This window comes from Octodon degus, unplaced genomic scaffold (assembly GCF_000260255.1).
Source record: "Octodon degus isolate 3935 unplaced genomic scaffold, OctDeg1.0 scaffold00030, whole genome shotgun sequence".
NCBI classification, from domain to species: domain Eukaryota; kingdom Metazoa; phylum Chordata; class Mammalia; order Rodentia; family Octodontidae; genus Octodon; species Octodon degus.
The window spans coordinates 3,741,937-3,762,661 of record NW_004524606.1 but is presented as its reverse complement, the minus strand read 5'-3'; the positions used below and the strand labels follow the sequence as shown (position 1 = coordinate 3,762,661).

The following is a 20,725-nucleotide window of genomic DNA, read 5'->3' as shown; positions in this document are numbered from 1 at the left end:
GAATTCAACAATGGTTGTTATATTGCATATTGTTTTCTGCAAATCAGTTGTTCCGATTGCCAGAGATAAGCATGCAAAATTGATTAAAAAATTTTAAAAAATATTTAAGCATTGTTTCTTTCACTAGACTAGTAGACATCAGCAGCACAATTATCCAGTCTATGCTGTGTGTGTATACATATATTTTTTTCCCCTTCCTTCCTTCTTTTTTGTTCTTCTTTCCCTCATCCCAGTGTTCTTTCCCTTTGATGAAAAGTTTCCCTTTCACAGTATCTATTGTACTTTTCAGATTTTATTTACTCTTTCATGTTTCTTACACTAGGGAGACAACAGCACCCAGTACTGACAAGGATATGGAGCAACTACCGCTCTTACACGTGACTGGAGAAGTTGAGTATGGCCCAATCACCTTGGAAAGCAATTTGGCAGTTTCTTAAAGAGTTAAATACATATCATATGACCCACATGTTCTACTCAGAAGACATCAAGCACTCACAAAAAGACTTGTATAAGAACAACCATAGTTGCTTTATCAGAGCCCAAAATTGACAACACAAATGTCTATCTATAGGACAATAGATAATCAAATGGGAGCTTATTTATACAACTGCACACCATTTGACAACAAAAAGGAAAAGGCAACTGCTGCACACAATATGACTGAACTCCAAAAGCATGCTGAGTGTGTGAAGTGGAACATTGAAAAGGACTTAGATACGCTTTCACATATTTTAAACTCTCTAGAACACACAAACCAGGTTTGAAGTATTAAAGTGCAGAACAGTGGGTGACTGGTGTTAGACATTTAACAATAAAACGACATAAGATAACTTTTCTGGTGGTGATGATATAAACCTTCTCTACTAGAAATGGTAAAGCATAAGGTACAGGCTGGCACTTTTGGTAAAGCTTTACTGAACACAACCATGCCTACCCATTTATATGTTGTCTTTGCCTCTTTTCTTACTCTGAGAACAGAACTAAATAGGTACAACAGAAAGTGTACAGCATGCAATGTTTAAAATATTTACTAGCTGGGCCATTACATACAAAGCTTTCTAAAGCCTGTTCTAGATCTCTATCTTACTTGAAGTGATATAGTTATACAACAGTATGAATACTTCAAAACACATTATCCATTAAATTGACAAATTTTTCATATGTAAAAAAATCTCAATAGTCCCAAAGGCTTAAAAATAAAGTGCTATGACATGAAGAGATCCATACTAAGTCACTACGACAAGAGAATTATTTTGAGCTGAAAGCATTAAAAGTTCCTGAAATCCCTGTCTACTTAACAGTCAACTCACCTAGAAGAGCTACATTGTCATAAGCCCCTTCCCCAGGAGTAATTCTAAGCTTCCCATCTTGGAGAAGTCTACATCACTTCCAAACAGACACTGTCATGAAAGTGCTGTATTTCACATTTATTTTTCCAAGTATCATTTATCTTTCTGAAAAAAAAAGTCATTTTTTTTTCCCTGAGTACACTTTCTGCTCTCTGTAGTCTACAAAATCAGTTGCTTCTCCAGAAAGGCCATTCTGCTCTCATATAAGCCCCATATTCTAACCATGCCTCTCAATTACATCTTCTTACTACTTTCTGTGTGTATGTATGCATATAATTAAATCTAGTTTATTTTTTCTGCTCATCTGTCTTTCATCACTTTAATTTTCAGGCCTTCAATTTCTGACTCTGTATGAGGCCAAAGAAAACTGAGGTTATAAATGAACTTTAATAACTGATAAGAGTATTGTTTTAGATACTGTACATTCTTTTGTACAAATATAATTTTTATTATTGTACCATTTACTGGAAAATATGGTTTCAGATTAGTCAAAGCTTGTTAAAGAAGCCACACCCACAATTCCAACACTGGTGAGCCTAATGCAGGAGGAATGAGTCCCAGGCCCAACTGAGTTATATAGAATAGTGAGTACATGACAGTGGAAACAAGTGCAATGTGGCCTCTACCGATTCTCCTTCACTCATCACACCTTCCTTCCCACTCCTCCACCCTTCTGTGCAAAGAGACACACAGAACAGCTGTCTTGTGATATTACACCACAGAAGGAAATCTCCACTTACGCCTCATCCTAATGTGAAGCAGACACTATACCAAATTTCTACCTCAGAAATCTCTGCTTCAATAGAAATATTTACAAAGATGTGAGTTATGTAAGACCATATTTAATCACCTTGAAATTGTCATTATGATTCAATATAAACCATAATAATTAAAAAACAAAAAGACAAAGCTGTGGAGAAAATTACTTTCTATGAATAAAATTTGACTAAAATAAATGGTGAAAAACTAGCAGAAAACTGTTTATCAATAATATGTGTTTTTTAGTCAACATGCATTTTGAATAATGGATGACTGGAATAAAAAAAGTTCTCTATATTAACTGATAAATTATTTAGCACAGTTGAGCACTGAGCCATAAATTGACTTAGAAGTTCAAGTCATGGCATATGTACAAAACTTCAAATTCTAAGTCACCATTCATTTGCCCATACTTATTTGTTATTAAAACCACATGTTGGCACTAAGTCATTTTATGGTTTGTTTGAAACAAACACACAGAAAATTGTGGGAAACAAATAAGAGTTCTAGGAGCCTGTTAAAGGCAGGATACTCGATTCCAACGCAAGTTCAGTCATGGGGCTTTATGAAGCCTAAGCTAAAAAGTGTAGCTCTGGTTAAAAAGACACATCCTCATAGGAAAACTCTTCTGTAGTTATAATGAGATTGAAACTGTAGTAATGGCTTAAATTACTGAAAACATGGATCTCATTACTTATTTAATGAGAAAGTGTAAAACTTTAAATGACATCTTCAATTAGTATTATATTTAAATCTTGCAGCATAAAGTGTTCTACTTAACAAAGTACAGGACACAGTAAACTAGTTTAATGATATTAATATGAAGGCCTTCTTCCTTCTTTCCTTGAAAGATCTTTTACTATATTTTAAAGGCGAAAAAGTGAATTATCTCAAAATACTCAAGCTCTTGTGACTATCTTTCAAGTTCATGCCTGACAATCTTGCATTCTAAAGCAAAGCATGTGTCCTGAAGTTCATATACGAAAACTTAATGCACTAAGAGGTTAGGCAAGAGAGTAGGGGAAGGGGCGATTAAAGTATGTCACATGTACAAATCAGCCAAAAGGAAACCCATTAATCTCCATAACCAACATGTACTAATAAAAAAGTGGAAAATATGTATATGTACCAATTCCCCACAATCAATGTATTAATTGTCTCACAAACATACTAATAAAAAGAACAAAAAACTCAAACAACTCAATAGCAAGAAAACAATGCCATTTTTAAAAGGGTAAAGCATTTGAACACACATTCCTTAAAAGAAGACAAGAAATAGATAAAAAAGTATATGAAATGCTTAACATTACTAACCATCAGGAAAATGTACATCATTGGACGATCTGTCAAAAAGAAAGAAATACTGGAGAGGATGTAAAGAAAAGAAAATTTGTATACTGTTGGTGAGAATATAAATTAGTACAGCCATTATAAAAGACAGTATGGAGGTTCATTAAAAAAAAATAGAACTATACATGACCAGCATCCCACTTCTGGGTAAATATCACTAAAATAAATGAGTATGCTGAAGAGCAGAATGGGATTCTGTATGCATTGCAGCACTCCTCAAAAGGACAAGGTATGAAACCAACTTAAGTGCCTCCTATGAAGAGCCCTTCCTGGTCCTCCTCTTGGTATGAGAAGTTTATATTTGTAATCCCATGGATAAGCTATTGGTATCCCATCAAGTTAATTCTAATCTACAACTTCCAGAGGAACTCACAGCTAGAAGAAAGACATAAAAGCATATTTATAGTTATGGGGAGACAAAGGGTCCTACATCCAGCCATGGTGATGGCTATCTAGAACAAAGGCCTTGACCTAGGGCCAAACACAAGTTTTATCCAGTCATGAAGGAGAGTGGACTGAGGATCATTGACTGAGGATAGCAGGAAGTAAGTGAGTACTGTGAGCTGAGATAAGTAGCAGGCCTGTATTTACTTCTGCAATATGCAGAGAAGGAGATGCAGAGAGTAATTTGCATTGTACAACTGAGACAGTATCAAATGTTTTGAGGTGGATGTTTTAGCTCTGATGTGCAATCTGTCAAGCCCCAGGAAGTCATAGCCTCCACCTTAAGGCTCGATCCCAGCTGACAGTGTGGAGCACTGGCTCTTCATCCTCCATCTCAACCTGGCTCACATCAAAGAGGAATAGGTGGGAGCTTCTGGGGAAACACGCCTGCTGTCTTTAAAGACTACCAATATTGCCTTTGCTACTTTAGGTCTTTTCTGGCTTCAAATAAATTTTAAAAACAATTTCTCTAAGCCTGTGAGGTATGTTGGTAGTTTGATAGGGATTGCAGTAAATGTGTACAACAATTTTGGGAGTATGGCCATCTTCTCCATGTTGGTTCTTCCTATCCAGAAGCAGGGAGTATCTTTCCACTTTATGAAATCCTCTATGATATTTTTTCAGAGTACTGTAATTTTCCTTGAAAAGATCTTTGACTTCTTTAGTTAGATGAATTCCAAGGTATTTCATTTTCCTCGGTGCTATTGTAAAAGGTATTATTTCTATAATTTCCCTCTCAGTGTGTTTATTATCTGTGTAGAGGAATGCTACTGACTTTTGGGTACTGACTTTGTATTCTGCTATGCTACTGAATTTGTGTATCAATTCTAGTAGCTTCTTGGTGGAGTTTTGTTGGGTCTTCCAAGTAAAGTATCATGTCATCTGCAAATAATGATATTTTAACTTCTTCTTTACCTTTTTTTTTTTTTTTTTTTTGCGGAACCGGGGATTGAACTCAGGCCCCTGAGCTTGCCAGGGAAGCACTTATTCCACTGAGCCATCTCCCCGGCCCCTTACTATTCTTATTCCTTTTCTCTCTCTTATCTCATGGCTCTAGGTAATGATTCTAGAACTATCTTGAATAGGAGTGGCGATAGAGGACATCCCTTGTCTTGTACCAGATCTGAGAATAAAAGATTTCAGTTTTTCCCCATTTTGTATTTGTATATACAAAATAGTTAGGATAGATATACAGCTACTTTCTCTAAATTCAATGAGAAGAAAGATTTGTACTAATAGTGTTTGGACAGGATATCATGTCTGCATCTTGTACTATGAATAACCACTACGAAGACAACAATATGCAATGTATTAATTATTGAAACTGTCCTATTAATCGGTTTTGAAACTGTCTCATTGCTATTTGTTTCTCAATAAAACTAATAAAAAAACTATGAAAGTACACAAATAAAAAAAAATAAAATAAAATTACCAATAGCCTCCAACCAGACTGATACACATTGCTTAAAGCTAACTGAAGGAACGAGGAAAAGTCCTAGCTAGCCCTGTACATATTAACACATGGAAATTGGGCCAGGCATAGCCAAAATGAAGACAACTACTCCTCTTTCAATGAGTCACCCAAGTGGCCTTCCACATTTTCAACAGAAGAATGAATTAAAAAATGTGGACTGTAAGCACAATAAATACTATTCAGCCTTAAAAAGGAAGAACTTCTGTCATTTGCAAAAAGTGAATGAATCTAGAGGATGTTAAGTGAAATAAGTCAGACACAGACAAAAAGTACAGGATCTTACTTATATACATTATATAGATTCTGAAAAGGCCAAACTCATACAAATAGCAAGTAAAATGATCAAGGGATGAGATAGGAATGGCAAGTTTGGGAGGTGTTTATCTGTCAGAGGATACAAAAATTTCAATTAGATGAGAGACATAAATTCATGAACTACTGTACAATGTTATGGCTGGTATTCAGATATCCCTTCAAAGATTCATGCACTCATAAGAGGGGCATTCTGGACACGGCTGGATTAGGGTGGGTAAAGATTAAGGGTGTGTGATTACTGGGTTAAACCACTGATTTGGAAAGCCCCACCCTGCATGTAGGTGGCATCAACCAATAGACCTGTAGCCTGGATGGGATGTAAAAGGAAAGATGGGGCTGGCCAGATAGCTCAGCAGACTAAAGTCCCTGCTTAGGCAAGCACAAGGCACTGGCGAATGAGACTTGGCATGGTAGTGCATGCCTGTAACCCCAGTGCTTGGGAGGCTGTAAACAGGAGTGTAAACAGGAGGAGCACTACGAGTCCGACCTAGGCGGTGAGATCCTGGACACCCTATACTAAAGACATTAAAAAAAGAAAAAGAAAAAGGAGGAAGAGGAGGAGGAGGAAGAAGAAGAAGGAGGAGGAGGAGGAAGAGGAGGAAGAGGAGGAAGAGGAGGAGGAAGAGGAGGAAGAGGAGGAGGAAGAAGAGGAGGAAATATGGAAGGCAAGCTGACTGCTGCTGCTTTTCACTTGCCTTGGCATGGACTTGTTTCCCTGATGCCCCTCTGCCATGCCACCCTGCCTTTGGTCCACTAGAGTCATCATACTATGGATGGGTCACAGTCCCATGGATGGTTCTAAAACTTCTAGGAAGTATGAGCCTAAATAAACCTTTCCTGTTTTAACTTGTGGTTATAGAGTTTTTCATCCCAACAATAAAAACATAACCAAAACATATTAACATAGTGACTATAGTTAATAACATTTATACTATATTCTTGAAAACCACTTAAAAGTAGATTTTGAGTACTTTTACCACAAAAAAAATATGTGTAGTTATACACATTAGCTCATTTTAGCCATTCCACAACATATGCTACAATATTTCAAATCATATCATGAACAGTGAGATTAGCATTTTTCATTTAAAGTAACTTTCCAAACTAAAAAAAGAATTAGTGGGCTGGGGAGATAGCTCAGTGGAATAAGTGCTTGCCTGGCAAGTGCAGGGTCCTGAGTTCAATCCCTGGTACCGCAAAAAAAAAAAAAAAAAAAAAAAAATTAGTGAGCCTAACAAATGTTACGCTAATTACCTGTTTAGTCTATTCAGATTGCTATAACAAATACTATAAACTGAGTAGTTTAGAAACATCCTAAGTGTACTGCTCAAATTCTGTAGGCTAAAGATATCAGAATGCTATCAGAATTGACATCTGGTGAGGGCCACCTCATCGCTCACAGAGAGATGTCTTTTCATTGTAACTTTACCAGGTAGAAGGAGCAGGTCTCACTTGAACCTCTGTTACAAGGAAGGAATGCTACCAGGCAGGGCTCATCCTCATGACCTAGTCACTTAGAAAATTCTAATACTAAAAGTGACTCTAATACCAAATTCTAATACTACCACCTTTTTTGGGGGGGAAGATTTCAACATATGAATGGGGAAGGATACTAACTTTAAACCAATAGCAATTACATAAAATATTTCAAAACACAAGTTTTAAAAAAAATCATGGTAGTTTTTAAACACCCTTTTAAAGGCTTTCATCAACAAATTATTCTCAATCTATTTTATAACACTTTATGCCTACTATAACAGCTATAAAAATAATTTCTAATGGAAAATAACAAATGTTGGCAAGAAATTGAAATTCTCACACACTGCTAGTGGGAATGTAAAGTGATATAGCCACTGTGGAAAACAGCCTAGTGCTCCCTCACAAAGTTAAAAATAGAACCAATGTATGACTCAGCAAATGGATTTCTAAGTACTATCAACCCACAGAGCAGAAAATAGGTGCTCAAACAGACCCTTGCACAGCAAAGTTCAAAGCAATAATATTCACAACGGTCAAAAGTGGAGCACAACCTAACTGACCAGCTAGTGATGAGCAGACAACATAATGTGTTGTGTCCAAACAATGAAATGCGACTTTCATTGTAAGAAGGAATGAAGTTCTGTTATAAATCACAACACAGGTAAACCTTGAAAACATCGGCTAAGAGAAACAGTTACAGTTTATGGTCCTCTCTTTATTAAATATCTAAAAGTGAAAAAATCATAGAGAAAGTAGACCAGAAGTTACTAGGGAGTGGGGTGAGGGAAGAATAAGGGAATTATTGCTTAATGGTTAGAATTTGTGTTTGGAGTGATAAAAACATTTTGGAAATATTAGTAACAGTTGCAAAACACTGTGAATGTAATTAACTTCACTGAATTGTCCACTTAAATATAGATAAAATGTCAAATGTTATATCTAAATTATTACTCTCTAAAAACCCACTAAAGATTAAATTGCTACCTGCAGTCAGGCACAGTGGTGTACATCTATAATCCCAAACTACTTATGAGGCTGTGAAAGATGGATAGCTTGAACTCAGGAGTTTCAGACCAAGATAGGCAACTCAGTGAGATTTTGTCTCAAATAAAGGGTGTAAGGGTATATGTGTATGTGTGTGTGTGTGTGTGTGTGTGTGTGGTGTGTGGTGTGATTAAGTTACTGTCATTGGTAAAATCATTTCAGTTTAGCTAAGCCTTTAAGTTATATAGATATGATATTGGTCTTGTTTTGTCTACAGTGCATCTCTATCTTTCCATCTATCTATCTATTCCCAAAGAGAAGAGACTAGACAATAGGTTAACCTGACTTAGTCAAATTGACTATAAAAAACAGAAATAGTCACAATTATAGGTGTTAAGAATGTTAGCTAGAGAAGTCAACTATTGTTTCAGAGAGAAACTAATCTTATTTTCTCCCAGTCATACATAAAATGACTTGTCTAATGAAAGCATGTGAAGTTTTCTGGTGGGATAAACCAACAAGATATGCCACATTCCACTGTTATGTTTGCCTATAATGTTTGCTTCCTTAGCCACAGATGTTCCCAAGTACATGTGGTCTCCTTTGCTGCATTTGGCAACTTTCAACTTTCAATGCTGTTGCTAGTTTGGGATAAAATAATTATCTTGGCCTCAAATTTCTGCATAATGAGCCTCTTAATATACTGGAAATTTGTAAAAAAAAAAAAAAAAAAAAAAAAAGGAAAAAAGAAAAAAAACATACCATCTGGTTCCTACCTCACTAACTTTGACTCTACAAATAATACCTTGATTTAGGTGACATTCTTCACTTCCTTCCTTAACATGAGCTCCTTGAGGGTAGCTCTGACCGCACAGAATCTGTTCCAGTCTCTAGCACATAGAAAATGCTCCAGTATCAGTGTCAAGTAAAAACAAAGCATAAAGTATCCAAAGGGAGAAAGTCACTTAATGTATCAATCTAAAAATCTATACTTAACACATAAACTTGCTGTTGATGTTATTTAAAATCTATGGAGTCCCAGTTTTCACACAATTGATTAAATTATGTAATCATGCTACTCTTACATACAGAGCCACTTATAAGAAAAATACGCTGATCCACTTGAGAAAAAGAACATCTCACCTTTTTAGGACTCCTGTGGCACAGCGGTAGGGTATTTTGCCTAGCATGCACAGGGCCCAGCACTGAAAAAATTGCCTCAAGTACTTGTTAATGGAAAAGAATTCCTTCCCCGAGTTCAGACACTGATTCTCTAAACTTCTCAGCACCATGAGAATGCTAAAGAAAGGCATAAGAACTCAACAAACTTAATCAACTGAAAATTGCTATTTGAGGGGATGAGATAGAGATCATTAGGAAATACTTGTGCTTTGTGGGAACTTCAGTGGAAATATATGTTTTAGTTCTTAGAAAACTCTATTGCTAACAAATTTCAGAAAACTAACCAATGATTCTACTTTGTAATAAAAACCAAAAAATCCATTTTCTGGTGACAAAATCTCTTAAATTTCTTAACCTTATAAAGCAAAATTTAAAGAGCTTACCAGATTTTATCTTTTTTTTTTTTTTTTTGGAACCAGGGATTGAACTCAGGTCCTTGTGCTTGCCAGGGAAGCGCTTATTCCACTGAGCCATCTCCCCGGCCCCAGATTTTATCTTAAAAGTGATAATTTATAAGTCATTTTTCTGCTCAAATGTTAATATTTATCATAGTTCATTTGTCAAAAGGACAGCTCTGCAAAGTACAGTAAACTGTCACGTTCTGCATCTAACAAGTTACCCAAGATTTGGACCTATATAATAGTGCATAGAAAGAGAAAGCTAGACACAATGACACTAAAACACTTAGAGGAATGTACTAGTGAACAAAAAATCCTGAGCACTTCCCACACCAGTGCTTTCTCAAACACTCTGGGCCACTCAGCACAGACAGGAATAAAATGAGATGAGATAGTTTACACAACTTGCCGAAGGGCACGCAGCTGGTAAGCACATGAGCCAACATTTGAATCCAGTGAGGTTATGCTCACAGCTCCTGCCCCCAACTGCTAACTTAGGATTCTCAAGCTTACGTCTGTAAGCATTTGGTTCTGTACCTCTCATCATCTGGACCTACAGACAAAAATGTTTCATCTTCTTCAGGTTTCTGTTAATGTTCTTAATGGCAACACTTAAGAAAAGACTAGAAGATTGCTCAGGGTACTCGGTCTAGATACATATAACCTGGACATCTTTTTCCTAAATGAAAACATGTTAGCCCCTGCACTCTAGAAATTATGCTGGCCCAGCAGGATTCAGTTTTCCTTGTGAACTGAAGTTTTGCTTTCCTAATCACAGTTGAGCTTCTATTGACAAACAGATGCAGATGTCACACTCCCTGGCATTTAAGTCAAAAGGCACACGAGAATTGGCCTTGCCCTCCAAGCAGAGTGGGAACTGTGGCCAACAATTCTAAAGCTAAACCAAAGATTTATGGCATGAACTTGTCCTACACATGGCAGCTTTATTACTGAAATTCCTTTAAGCATGTGTATTCAAAATCTTTAGCAACTTAGCCAGCAAAATTAGACTTCAATACTAGAATATAAATTAACTTCATACTTTGCTTCAGTTTAAAATAGGAGCCCTTATTACAACTGATTCAAGGAAAACTGACAGTTTGAATTGAATTATAAAAGTGAATTTTCACCTTTATAGGAGTGATATTTGCTCATTTTTTATGAACCGTATTTTCTATTTCATAATCAAATATTCCTAAGAATGAGTTCTGACATTTGATTCTTGCAAGTAAAAAACTGATCAAGCATTATAAAAATATGTAGATTTTTAGAAATGAAAGAAAACAAAATATTTTATGTACTACTGCTCCAAAATCTGCTTAACTGTTCAAACAAAATCCAATTTAAAAATGGACAGATGTCTTAACTGTATTGGAAAAAACAGTCTGCATATACAGAAGCATAAACACTGATTAACTAGAGAATTTAACAAGAAACTAAAATATACACGTGTTAAGAATCATTTTGTAGCACTGAAAACATCAGTACTAATCACCTCCCCTTGATGTTTCAGCCTTAAATACTTTTACTTCCTAGTTTCTCACCAGTAAATAATACACAGTACTGGTTTTAAAAACTAGTTTTTGATGAAGAGGCAAAAAGGAAAACACAATCTCAGAATACAAGACAAATATGAATAAATCACCACAGTAACCTCAGGAGACAGGTATAAATCTTTTAGATGTGGATCTTAAAAGTGGACAAAAAACAAGAATTAACAACAAAACTTGATTCTTTGAAAAGATTCTTTAACAAAGAAGTTTTAAAGTTTTAATTGTTTAAAACTGTTAGAGATGAATAGGAAACAACCACCTAAATTATTATGCAAAGATAAATAAAATTTTACTTGCAACTAATTCATTATTCTCTTTAAGAAATAAAATTCAAAGCATCTTACCAATTTAACAAAACTCTAGGCATTATGAAATGTCTCCCAAACTGCAGTCAATGGCCTACTCTCTTAATGTAATATTGGTAATGGCTGAATTCCAATATAACAGAAAAAGGAGAAAGAAAAAAACTTAAACTAAAAGTCTACTGGAGTTCACTGTAACGGGATTTGAGCTATAATTAAATTTGATTAGTTTGGTTCAAACCTCAAGTTCAAAAGAATTATCAGCATGAATGGATGAAAAGCCCTTTACACGGACATTTAGAAAATATGAAAAGGGCTGACACAGCAAGCATCAAAGACTTTAAAAGCAATTGACCCTTCCCAGAGTGAAGGAGAAATGCTAACAGCTGAAACTCAGATGCTGCGTGTAAAGAAAATAAAGTTCCAGATGGTTCAAAGGCCTGGTACTTTATTAAATATTAAATACTATTATTTTTAACCAGATTTTGCCCAGGCATACCCAAATGTGTCATCTATAAAATGTGAAAAAGGGGCTCAATTTTACCCCCTGAAAAACTGAAACAAATACTCCCCCTTTCAAAATCACCAGCATGTGAACGGAATTACACAAACAACCCCAGTGTTAGTCAAGCAAGCACAGTTTAATAAAAAGCAACATCACCTACAACCTAAAAATCCAAACCAGTTTCTCTGAAGAACAGCCTCACAGAATTTAACATAACAACATTTGGAAACAGTCAACTCTTACATAAACATGTATACACATGCCCGCACCCACAGACATTTTGCACCCCTTGAACCATATTTATATATTTGGCATATTAAAAGTGGAGAAAAGTAAAGGCAGCCAGAATGCAAATGTGTTAGTGCCTGAGAGGTACAGAAGATCTTAGAAGCAGCTAAAAAGGGCTGTGAGAGGACTGTGTAATCACAAGAGTGCTGTGTGCACCAGGTATACAGACATATGGGAACATGGGCATATGCACTCACATTCCTCTCAAATTAATGATACGTCCATGTGTAAACTCACAGCTACCACATAATGTAGTGCATATATATATATATATATATACACACACACACACCACAGACAAAAAAAAATCAATATCCACTTGTTAACAAAAGCAAGTTGAGTTTATACACTTTGAACTTTTAGCTGGCACTTTGAAGTCAGCTTTTCTGTGAACATTTTCCTCACTGCTCTGGTGCATCCATGTACCTTGGGGCTAGGGGAAGGGCAGTCTTTTTCATGAGATGGAAACAGTCTGTGCCAAGTGAGGCAGGTGTGAGATATCTCAGAGATGAAAGTGATTCTCCAAATAACAATGTCACCCTGTAATGCTTTCTTGACATGTACAATTCTGCTATTTCTCCCTTTGAGATGCAATACAAAGCACAGTTTTTGTGATCTTTCTTAACAGAGATGAGTGGTTTAACTAGTATTCATTTCTAGTGGTTTTTAACACTGAAAATAAAGCCAATCCAACAGTGATCTCACTTAAAATGGTTAAGAAATCCAGTCAAAGCAGACTGGTTAGGGGCAGGGGAGATGGCTCAGTGGAATAAGTGCTTCCCTGGCAAGCACAAGGACCTGAGTTCAATCCCCGGTTCTGCCAAAAAAAAAAAAAAAAAAAAAAAGAAAAAAGAAAAAAGATTGGTTGATTAAATGCTCTTTTCTTAATTCATTTTCCTTAAAAGCAAAATATCTCCTAAGGTAATTGTGTTCTTATGAAAATTGTTTATTCCAAATCATTAGCTTTAAGATAACTTAAAAGTCATGTTCTACCAAAGCAAAAAAATCTCATGAACAAATCATACTGTTTATTTTTTGTCTATTAAAATTGCTCAGATGGTAACATAGATGTATCCTTTAGGCATTTGTCATTATTGTTTTTTACACTCATAGTTTATGACACATGCATTTACCAGAGAATAAGACATAAACTACTAATCTCACAAATTTCTGTAATGATATCCAATAGTATATATATATATATATATATATATTCATGTTGGTGATAGAACCCAGGGCCTCTGTGCATGCTAGGCAAGTGCTCTACCACTGAGCTACATCCCTAACCTGTAAGAACCTCTTTCGATTGAACTTCATCTACTCCAATGGTTCTCACACTTCAGCATGCATCAGAATCACTTACAGGGTCTAACAACAGTTAACTGTGGGTCCTGCTCCAGAGTTTCTGATCAGGAATCTAGGGGCCTCAGCATTTGCATTTTTAAAAGTTCCAGGCACCACATTCTGAGTATCAACAATCCAGTGGGCATTTTCATTCTCTTGTTAAGAGGCAAAGTTGGTCATAGAAAAGATTTTTGAACTTAAAATTAAAGTTAGGATGACACAAAGGAAATCCACTCCAGGCAGGGCACAGATCTTAGAAACCACCTATTCCAAAATTCAGAACATTTTTCTATGAAAGACTAGAAATCAGTTTAGGCTCTGTGAGCTAACTGATCTCTGTCACGACTACTCAACTCTGCCACTGTAATACGGCAGCGCACAGACAACACATAAATGTAGGCGTGAGGCTACATGCCATGAAGCATTATTACAAAAATAGGCTGGGCTCTGCATTTGGTCCACAGGTCATAGTTTACCAACCACTTTTAAAATGAGGAAATTATTGATGATAATGATTAAAGAATGTCAGAAGGCACAAGGCAGTAAGTGGTGCAACAAGAACTCAGGCATGTCTTATATAGGAAAGAGGCCACTGTTACAGTAACATTTTAATAAAAAAGCCATTAATGAAATGCATTGTAAAACCTCATGTAGTTTAATGAACAACAACAATGGCTTTACTAAACAAAAGGGTACCTCACTTCTACAATTAATACATGGTATAATTGTTCCTAATATTATTTCTAAATGAAGAGTTTCTGGGTGTGGTGGTGTACACCTGTAATCTCAGAACTTGGGAGAGTGAGGCAGGATTCCCACGAGTTCAAGGCAAGCCTGGATTACAGAGTAAAACTGTCTCAAAAAACCAAAAAAGAAAATATTAACAAATTAAATTAAAATAAATGAGAGGTTACACAGAGCACACTATCTGACTTTATTGCATCCTATGTCAGCTGGAGCAGGGGCTATATCACTCAAGACCTCTGATCAGGGAGTATGGTAGGCAGAAACAAAGGATTATTTCTCAGTTTAGCCACTCATGGTAGCATATACCTATACTTCCAGCACTCTGGGAAGCTGAGGTAGGACAATCTCAAATTGGAGGGTAACTCAGACACTGACTCCATTTCAAAATTTTTTTAAAACAGGGGTAGGTCAACAAGTAGGGATGTAATAATGGCCCCGGGTTCAATCCCCAGTATCATGGGGGGGGGCAGTTTTCAACCTGTTATTTTTACCTTCTTATCCTAATTACCATTCTACCATTCATTTGATGCCATTCATCATAAAAATACTTAATACTAAAGTTTTCTCACATAAAGCCAAAAGTAAAAACAGTATTTCTATACAGTCTACTAGCTTTGACACTAATGCTTGTTATCACATACTGAAGTTAAATATAATTGTGTGTGTGTGTGTGTGTGTGTGTGTGTGTGTGGCTGGCTCGGTCCTGCCCCCAGGTTGGAGTCAGGGATTGAACCCTGGTCCCTGCCCTTGCCAAAGCTTGCCTAAGCAGGCAGTTTAGTCACTGAGCTATCGTGCCAGCCCCTAAATACAAATATTTAGCTAACAAAAACAAAGCAAAACTTTTTATCACATAATATCTAAAAGCATACAACTGTGCATATACATATATGCAACATAGTTTTGTACATCTGTATGTGCATATGCAACATAAACATATGCATAAATGTAAATATATATTGTTTTCTTTTAAACCTGACATTTAAATTAAGTCAATATATACTGAGCAACTGACAATGTATTTTTATATGCTGCTTTATAACTTGGTCATATCAGTTTATTTTTTAAAATAAAGGTAATACATACATTAGGAAAAATTTCAAATATGCTAGCTTTAGCTACCAAACACAAAGTCAAAAATCTTTTCGAAAGTAGTTGTAGCAAAAAAAAAAAAAAAAAAAAAAAAAAAAAGAAAAGAAAGAAAGAAAGAAAAAACAAAAAACACTAAAGTAGCTATAGTTAAAAAAGTTGCATATCCAACTGAGGATAAGAATGATGAGTCCCAACACTGAGACAAAATTGTGAACATGTTTTAAGTATCCTGAACCATGCATGAAAAAACATCTGTTATTTACAGATCAAAGCAACCATGGTATCCTAAAACAACTAGAGTGAAAAATGCCCAAATCTAATTTCATCCCTGTCCACACACTTCTTTGAAGTAATAATTCAGAGAATTGGTCAGTATGTTGAACTAATTAGCATGCTTAGCGCTTGCCAATTTTGGTGACCCCAATTCTTTAAGAAATGGAATATAAGTAACAGTTTTTAAAATACACTCTAGCATATTTGAGAAAATGCAAGGCCAATCTATGCTAACAAAGCCACATACATTCAATAGTGCCTCAAAAAGTCCTACAACATGAGTGATACCTATTTAATACTCTCGAAGTTGTGAAAAAGGATGTATATTACTTTTAGGTTTTGATTTACGTGAGATTAATTGAGCCACTTTTTTTTTCTGTATTCAATCATTCTTTTTTGAGATACAGCATGTATCTAACTATCTTAACACAAGAAATCACAGTAAGGTGTCCCTAATAAATGGTTTAACATTATACTTTTTAATTACAGTGAAAATAAATTCATCCAAGATCTTCTGAAAGAAATCCACACTTAAAGAGTCAATACTATAGCGTACACATTTACTTTCACAACTTGAGTCCCATATCCACACTTGCTACAAAGACTTGCCCAATGTGTGGTGATATGATAAGGCCACAATAAAGGAGTCTTTAAATATTACACAGAGCATTAGCTACCCAATAGCACCACAGTTTTGGGGGGTGGGAGAAGACTACTAGTACTGAGTGGATTTTTTTTTTTTTAAGAGTCTACAGGGTGTTCAGGGTCTCACTACTAGATTGGGCTCTTAGTCATCCTCCTGTTTACAGCCAGCCTCCCAAAAGCTGGGATTACAAGTGTGTGCCACCATGCCCAGTCTCAATTGCCCTCTCAGTGTGCCCTGAGGGCAGGGCTGGCACAGCAGGCCTGGGGGATTGAACCCCTGGTCCCTGAGCCTACTTGCAGGTGCTTTAATCTGCTGAACTATTTGGTTGGCTCTCTGAGTGGATTTTTAAAAATGTTCTAGTCAGTGTTTGAATTCTAAAATGACCCATATAATCTACATAACAACAATACACATGACAGCAATACACACCAATACTATGATATACAATATACAAATTGCATCTCAGCTTGCAATTCTACTCTTCCCCTTAAAGTCTAGAATTAGTTTACACGAAGAGGAGGGGGAAGGGAAACAGGAAGAGGGAGGAGAGATGGGGAGGAGATTAACAGTCAAATAGTCTGGGCTCCACATTGTTTCTGGCAAAAAAAAAAAAAAAAAAAAAAAAAAAATGATCCTGGTAAGTGAGTCATTTCAGGTCTTGTATGTTACAGGACATCATGAAGAAGGAAACCCAAAGCCAAGATGCTTGTGTCTGGATAAAATAAAATACACAGCACCTTTCTGTCTTCATGAAGATTATTTTTATTACATGATAATATAACAACAATTAAAAACAAAATCTAGTGACCCCGTAACCATAAGGAAATTATAGGGCCTTCACAGTGAGAGATCTCCAGCCTCTTATGTATTTTTAATTTTGAAACAAGATCTTACTAAGTTACTAAATTGCCTGGGTTGGGTTTGAGCTCCCAAACTTCCTATCTGTCTCCCGGAGTGTGGGGATTACAGGTGTGTGTGATCATGCCCAGCCAACGTTAACCATACTGTGAATGAAAGTTAGATGAAAACTGAACTTCTAACTGACTGACATACACATATTAACAGTATGTTAATTCATTAAAAAATAAGCATTGTTAGGTAAGTGGATATACCTAAAGACATAATTCTAAGTGAAATAAGACACAAATTTAAATATTACATTGTTTCTTTTGTGTGAGGAATTCAATGGGTAAATAATGAGCACATCAGAGGACAGATATTGGGAAGTAGGAAGAACATGCTCAAATGTGAAAGGCGATGAGGCAAATAAGGCGATGAGGGAGAAGAGGCGAAGGAGAAAAAGGGTTTTTAAAAAATGGAAAAAAGAAAAAGAAAACCAAGCTTTTAAAATGGAGGAAAACAAGACTGAAGGGAGGAGAGGGGAATGAGAAAAAAAGAATTAAGATATATTATGAGTACAAATTCCCTATGATGAATGGGATCATTATGTATGGCTGAAATGTAGTAATAAAAATAGCATTCCCAGAGAAATAGAAGATAAAACATAAAAGATACATAATTTTTGGATTGTTTTTCAATTTTCCTCTGAGTTAAAAAGAAAAACAGGGGCCAGGGAGATGGCTCAGTGGAATAAGTGCTTCCCTGGCAAGCACAAGGACCTGAGTTCAATCCCCGGGTCTGCAAAAAATATATACATATAAAAAAAAAATACATTGGAGGTATTTCCTAGATTGTGTATCCTATCAATTAAAAAATGAAATAAAGGAAAATGCCTTTAGGAAATAATCTTTCAAATATCATCTCAACACAGATGTTCAAAAATATGGAAACAAATACAAGAATAAGAAAAGAAAGCAAAGATACTGCCTGGTGCACAGCAAGGAAGCAGTACACATCTGTTCTAGACAAAGAACTACATAAACAGGACCAACTGGTTACACAAATGTGCAGAGCATGTTGGTGTACACCTGTAAGACCAGCACTGTGGGAGGTTAAAGCAGGAAGACTGAAGTTCCTGGCCAGGCTGAGCAATTCAGCAACTTAACAATGAAAAGAAGAAGTAGTAGAAGCAGGAGGAGGAGGAGGACAAGGACGACAACTAGGAGAACAAGGAGGAGCACAGGAGGAAGAGGAGGAGGAGGAAGACGAAGACAAAGACAAAGATGAAGAAGTAGCAGCAGCAGCACAAAGCATTTTAATGGAGAAAAAGTATTTCTTCAAAAACAGCGTTGGAACAACTTGACACTCATACACAAAAAAATAAACTTCAACCTACATGTCACTCTTAAAAATCAACTCAAAATAAATTGCAAATGTAAAACATAAAACTATAATACCTTTGGCAGAATACAATGCAGTAAACTTTAGTGACTGGATTATACAAAATTCTTTCTATTTTTAAACAAGAAACTTCACAAATTTGCATATCATCCTCTCACAGGGGCCTCCTAACCTTCTCTGTATCAATCCAATTTTAATATATATGCTGCTGAAACAAGCAAAGGTCTTACACATATATCCAAAGAATAATTTATAAAAGAAACCGTAAGTTCAATCTTACCAAATTCAAAACTTTCAGTTTGCAAAATAATACTGTTCATAGAATGAAATTACAAGCTACAGACTATTAGAAAATATTTGCAAATCACATAATTGACCAGAACTAGTATTCTAGATATAAAAGAACCTTTAAAGCTATACAGTAAGAAATCCGATTTTAAAAAAATGGACAAAAGACTTGAATGGATATTTTGTCAAAAAATAAATAAATAAATAAATAAATAAAGATGATAAATGAGCATATAAAAAGATTTCACCACCACCAGATACTGGGAAAATAAATTTTAAAATTATTATGACACATCAAAATGTATCTATTAGATTGGCTAAGACAGACCCAGTCCTAGCCCAGGTCAGGGGAGTGTGTGGGAGAGCTTCCAGCTACCCTGCGCCAGTGGACCTACTGGTCCCAGCCCAGGAGCAGCATGGGTGAGACCCTCTTCCACACCCTTTGGGATGCCCCCCCACCACTCCGAAGAACCTCCCCCACCCCGCCCACCTAGAAGGAATTTCTGCCACATTCTGGGAATGCCCAAACACAATCCTAGCCCAGGCCCTGTGAGTGTGTGGGAGAACGTCCAGCTACCCTGTGCCGGCGGGACCTACTCGTCCCAGCCCAGGTGCAGCATGGGTGAGACCCTCTTCTATCACCGTGGGAGACCCCCCACCACTCCATACCACCTCCCCTACCACGCCTGCCAAGTAGGAACTTCTGCTGCATTCCAGCAACCCCCAGTCCCATTATGGGAACCCCCAGATCTAGTCCTAGTCCAGGCCCAGTGAGTGTGTGGGAGAGCTGCCTCTCCCCCTTACTCCACCTCATCCCCTCCAGACTCAACTCAGGCCTGGCATACATGCCTGGGGTGAAACCCTTCAGCTACAATCCCTGCAGAGAGTGTAGGGGACAGAACCATCAAGCTAGTCCAGGAGCAGAACATCTTGCCAGAGGGGCACAACAGGTTCACCCTCAAAGGCAGCAACAGGAAAGAACTGAGTACAGCAGGCAGACCCAAGTCAGGCACAGCTGGATAAATCCAAACTTTGTAGAGCTGCACCTGAACTTCATTAAGTGCTAAGGCTATAACTGCAAAAAGATCTACCACAAAGGGCAGAAGACAGTGCTACACAAAATGAAAACGAGAAGGAGCAAAATGCAATCTCAGAACCAAGCCCACCAATAACAAGTACAGAGGACACTAACACAGAACAAATTGGGAATCACACAGCTGAAAGCAATGAATCAATGGCTTCTGAAATAAAGAAACAGCTGCAGAAAGGTATAGAGGAACTCAGATTGGAAATGAAGAGAAATCGCTGAATTAGTAACATCTGCAGCAAAGAATCAAATGCAGAAACGTATGGAAGAAACCCAATGCCTACCCAGAACAAGTGCAGAGGACACTAGCTCAGCTCAAATGTATGAATTAATAGTGTCGATACTAAATTAGCAACAGCAGAGAGTCATAGAGGAACTCAGAGCGGAATTCTTTTCTACTAGCTCAGCTCAAATGTACGAATTCATAGTGTCGATAGTAAATAAGCAACAGCAGAAAGTTAGAGAGGAACTCACAGCGAATTATTTTCTGAAATAAAAAAAATTCTCAGAACTCATAGCATCTGAAGCAAACGATCAACTACAGAAACATAGAGAGGAAACCCAATCTGAAGAAAACACTGCAGTAAAAGAATTTATAACTGCTTCTAAAGAAGACAATGACCAAAAA

The 20,725-nt window shown here is 36.6% G+C and overlaps 1 protein-coding gene and 1 non-coding gene across 4 annotated transcripts in view; both read right to left on the bottom strand.

Annotated features, from left to right (window-relative positions):
- The window catches only part of Slc25a26 (solute carrier family 25 member 26), a 159,317-nt gene that overhangs the window by 57,388 nt on the left and 81,204 nt on the right, over positions 1-20,725 (bottom strand). The window lies entirely within an intron of this gene.
- LOC111816352 lies at positions 18,840-18,943 on the bottom strand. The gene has a single exon (XR_002820767.1). It is a non-coding gene; the product is annotated as a U6 spliceosomal RNA (small nuclear RNA).